Below are 5,435 nucleotides of genomic sequence, written 5' to 3'. Positions count from 1 at the left end.
CGGCAGCGCAAATGCGTACGGATGCTTTGCCGCTTGCATCTATAGAGATGCACTCAGAGATGAGTAGACAGGAGCTGACCTTAAATCATCCATTTATTTATACTAACATTACCATACTGGATAGATAATGCATGAGCCCTGCCGCACATGAGGGAGAGGCAGGCGTAGCTTTTAAAAAGCTTAACATTGAATTGAATAAATTCTGCGGTCCAAATTTAAACAGGACTTGAAACTTTGCTCTATTTAACATCACTCCAGCGCAATGCTCTCAGGGTACGGAGGGAGCGGGGAAGGGCAACGGGAACAGGGTGGGTTTATTTTTCTAATTATTTTTTTATATATATATTTTTATATAATTTTTTTTTTTATATATCCTGAATATTTTTCCCCTCTGGCAGTGCTGCTGGGGCTGGGGGAAGATCATAGAGTGGCTTTGCACATGGGGAGCGAGCAAGCCCTTATTTACAGGTTTTAATCATTAACATGACACCACTTCTGGCAGGATCAGGCCCAGGCAATCATTAACTGCAGGAAGAAATGACTCAGCTTGCATTTAACACTCGGGACCAACAGGGACCATTCAAACTGCTGGACATCAACCAGCAGCCAAAATTTGGGGTGTTGGAGCCATTTGAGGAGATGATGCTGCTGCTGGAGGGAGATTTTCCACTGGCAGAGCCCTGTCCCCCTCCAGTGCCCGGAGGATGGGGGTTCCCTTCCCACCCCACAAATCACCCCAGGCTTTACAGGCAGAAAGCTTCCTATAATAATCCAGTATAACAAAAAACTGAGGCTGCAGGAAAACACGCTAAACCCTCCAAGGAACCGAGCCGTGCTCTTAACGTGCCCTTGGTGGTGCTTTGGTCGGCTCTGCGTGCAGCCAGCATACCAAGCGCCTTCAATAAAGATGCTACTTCTTCCCCCAAGCCGGGGCTCCCCAGCATATTAATTGCAAATCGCTGGCACGGCGAGCTTGACGAGCCCAGGCACCCGATTGCCACCCAACTTTGCCAGCTTTACCTTTGCAGATGAAACATTGCCCCCCAGAAGCACAGAGAGGACCTTAAGCAGGATTTGTTGGTGCTCTGGGGTAAGGAGGGGATGGGGCTCCGCTGGGTGCAAGGGGAGTCCCATGCACAAGCAGAGGTAAGCCCTGGGCAAGAAGCCAGAGGGGAAAAAAGGGGCTTGAGGTGCTTTTGGAATAGGTTTCATGGTCAAAACACTAGATCCGGGGCCTGGTGGAGATCCATGCGATGATTTTGCTAAGGCACAAGATGGAAGTGGCTGCTGCATGCTGCCTGCTTCTCACCTGGCCCCAGCTCCAACCCTTGGCCCAAGCTGGGCAGCCTGGGGGTCCCTTCGCTGCACCCAGGACTGGGTCAGCCTAAAAACTCCTTAGCAGCCCCAAAACTCATTTAAATGGGATAGGAATAGCCAGCTTGCAGCTGGATGTGCTAAGGGAACAGCCAGTATTCACTGCTTCGGTGTCTGGGTTCACTGCCTTAATGATGCCCACTGCCTAAATTAATTAGTGAGGCTTTTCACAGGATCCTGCTGCAATTCCCTAGAGCCAAGTTAAGACTAGAAACTGCTAATTTAAGGTTTAGCACTTCAGCCCAGGCAAGCTCAGGGCTGCTCATGTGGGCAGGGTGCAGAGATCGGATTCATCCTATCCTCCCCGAGCCAGGGAAACAGCCACACACCGCAGCCTCACTCCATCCTTCTTCAGAGGGACACGAGGACACCCAAATTATGGTTCCTGCCAACTAACTCAATGTTTAATTCCATGAAAAACAGTGCTGCCGCAGCTTTCATCTGCACTCCTTTTGCAAGCAAGCCACACTGAACATCCTACCTGGGAAAAAGTTTTGCAGATGAACAGTAAAATGGGTTTATATGGCAAACTCCTTCCTCATCTCCCTCAGCTTCAGGCTGTCAAACCATGTTATACCCCCTTTGCCGACAGGGAGTTTGGTTTTTACTCCCTGTCATACCAGAACGGCAGAATGCAAGTGTTTTACTCATCCCTGAGACTCCATTAGCAAATATTTGTGCTAATCTTAACCCCCTTTGCAAGCTTTGACGTGGGATTTCTAAGGCTTTAATTGACCACTTTTGCCTGTGCCGTTCAGCAGTCATTTCTGTCGTTGCAAAACTCCACACTAGTAAGAATTCCTTATTTAAAGGCACAGGGACTTAACTTCTCATGATTTTTTCACCCCAGATATACTCTCAGGGCTAGTTTTTCCATCTTCATGGGCAACAGCAAGTCCCAGCCCCTCCTTCTCCCAGGTCTTTCCAACTCTCCATCTGTCCTGCTGGAAGAAAATTAGCCAAACGCTTTTTACACCCAATGCTCAAGCCACGCACAGGAGTCGTTTGTCTTTATTGGGCCATGAATAAACCAAGTTGCCAGTTTCCAAATGGAACCTTACGTGTTGCACTCCAAGTCCAAGCTATATTTAAGCACCAGATCCCACGTTACATGCTTCCCTCGGCTTCATTACCCCCTCCTGCAGCAGCTGAAAGCACCAACCTGTTTAATAAACACAGCAGCAAATGAAAAGACCTTCGGTGGTGCAATTGCATTACTTGAATGACAACTTGGCCTGTATTTTTTTTTTTCCCCAGGCAGTGATTAAAGTCAAAAATGTTAATCTGTACTGCTGCAAACCACAGCGCAGCTGGTTTGCTACGACCACGAGCATGGCGGCTATAAAGAACAAAGTGAGCAGCAGGGGGGTGGGAGGAGAAATCGTTCCGAGGAGTTAAGATAATAAGCAAGCAATGCTGGGAGATGATGAGCAGGAATAAAACCGAAGCATTAACGTGCAATTTTCTGATTTGTAAAATATACTGAGTACATGAGGAGGACAGGGAGCGGGGCTTGGAGGCGCCAGGCTCGGCATCACGCTGCAGCCACTGTGCCCATGCTGGTGGTAAAAGCGATGTGGAGAAGAGGAGTCGCTCGCTCCTGCAGTTCAGTCACACTCGAGCGTCTTCCTGGGTCAGCATCGGTCTGCAGAGCAACGCTTTTAATAGCATGGGACAGAGCAGTCCTCCACAAACCTGCGTTATTATCCCCTTGGGAAGTGACCGATACTCCCAGCCTCCACAGCTCGAAGCCCTGCAATTCAATTAGAGAAGGTGGGACAGCGTTGCCTTCCGCTGGGTATTTGCAAGGTTCATATGCACCCAGAGTTTCTGCCTCCTTACACAGGACCTGTGCTGCTGGTATGGCAGGGGGGGGGGGGGGAGGGGGTCCCCCCCCCCCCGCCCCCATTCCCCCACTTTTTAACTGTCTTGGTGTCTCCTTTCTGGCCACTCGCTCTGCTGAGCCTCAGTGCTGGAGCCGTGCAGGTGGATGCAAATCCACAGAGCTCAGCTGGGTTAAAAAAAAAACCCACACAGACGTGGTGCGACATCTGACAGATACTGCTTCAGCCAAATATCGCTTATAATTTGGGCTAGTACATGCCAAAGGGTACAGAGACTGCTGGGCTTACAGCCCCAAGAAATCAGGTTTTGCCAGCAGAGAAGTTATAATTGCAAACCAAAGATGAAGTTGTAGCTCGTAGTTGTCAGCTTTGCCTTTTCCTGGCTTTTTTTTTTTTTTTTAAAGATTATTTATTAGTTCATAAAACTCAAAACCAGGGATTTGATTCCATTTTCTATGCAAGCTATGCTCCCTGCAGCGCTGGGTAAAACCCACTGGGAAGCCACAGCTCCGAAGCCTCTTTCCAAAACATTGAGTCACCGCAGTTCTCTCCATTAAAAAGCCTCGCTAATTAACCCACAACAAATAACAAACTCATTACATGGGTTCCCAACGCTAAAAATAACTACAAACTAAAAATAACCCCTCTCTACCTCGACCCCGCGGCCTGCGTGGGGTTCAGACCTATGTCTCCGCCTGGGAAACGGGGATGGAGCTGCTGCAGTTTTCCTCTTACACCCATTTCTCACTCCCGTGCTAAGATTCAGTCTCTGCTGTGGATATTTAATCCGTTGGCGTGAGATACCTGGCTAAATATGCTAAATGATAAAGCCACGGGGCTGCAGAAATGATCCAGCAGCTTGGGCTCCAGTTTGGGGAAAAAACAACCTTCTCCCGTCATTCTCAAGGAGTCAGATGGGTTTAATTAGCCACCTTTCAAGGATATATTTTTCTTTTTTTTTTTCCCCCCCCCCCCTTAATTGTGCATATTTTCTTTTTTAAAATCAAAAGCTTCTTGGAAGTCCCTAAGCTTGTTACGATTTGCCCAAAATGGGAGCCACCACAATCAACCAGCTGTAATTTCATCCCCAGCAAACGTTCCTCGTGCGATTTGCTTGGCTTTTTCCAGCAAAAACTCTGCAGCGGGATCGACCGTGCCGTCACGACGGGTAGGATAGATGCCACATCAACCAGCATCGCAGAGGGAGCTGCGTCTTTCCACAGTAAGTCACAGCAGATATTGCGGAGATATTTGCAACTCAGATGCTCGATGCACAGTTAAACTGCTAACGTATCACCTGGGAACTGGAGAAAATGCATCGAGGCCACGGCTTGTAGGAAGACATACAGGCTCTTTCCAAACTCCTTCCCACCAACACGCGACCAGCCCTGGACCAACACACTCCATCCTACGGCAACAGAGAAAACCAAAGCCTCTAATGCAATAAACCCCCTCAATTTTAAACCTCTGGCTCAAATGCCAGAGCAGCTTCTGGTTTTTCCCCAACCACACAAGCCTGATTTACAGCCCTGATGACAAATAAGCATTGCTCAGCCCAGCCGTACAACCCTGCTCTCATTCCCAGGCCTTCAGGGACCTGAAAAATCCCCTCTTGAGTATATCAGGGGTCCAGGTAGCTCGGTATCAGTGCCCAGCGCTAGCAATAAGGCCTTGCCGCCCAAAGCCACCGTTGACAGTAGAGGATGCTATATAGGGACAGCAAGAACCTATAGGAGAAATAAAAAAAAAAAAAATCACTACCTGTGCATACCCAGAAAAGCTTGTCCTCCCTTGCTGAGCACCTCAAATAAAAACGCGGAAATTGGCCTTTTCCCTCTTGAAATAACACATGCCGGAGCAGGAGGTTGGGTTGAGCAGAGCCCAGTGATTTGCCCATTTAATGGCCTTCTGCACGCCCAGGGCTTCAGGGCTGGGTTTTCCTCTATAGGGTCTCAAGGAAGCCGTATGTTTCACGGAGGTGATGCACAACCCCGTGGGCTATAACTACAGAGTAAATTCATTTACATTCCTGTAATAACGCAGCTCTGCTTTATCACTCCCCTCCATCCGAAAGCCTCCCAGGCTTAGCTATTTCCTAGGCAAAATAGACCTAAAAGCAGAAATGCCACTTCGACAGCTTAAAAAAAAAAAAGTCTTTTTAGGTCTTTTCCACCTTCTGGAGCTGAGCCTTAGGTCTTGGATGTGATGATGACTCAG

This window comes from Pygoscelis adeliae, unplaced genomic scaffold (assembly GCF_000699105.1).
Source record: "Pygoscelis adeliae isolate BGI_AS28 unplaced genomic scaffold, ASM69910v1 Scaffold575, whole genome shotgun sequence".
Taxonomy (NCBI): Eukaryota; Metazoa; Chordata; class Aves; order Sphenisciformes; family Spheniscidae; genus Pygoscelis; species Pygoscelis adeliae.
Note: the sequence above shows the minus strand (reverse complement) of the source record.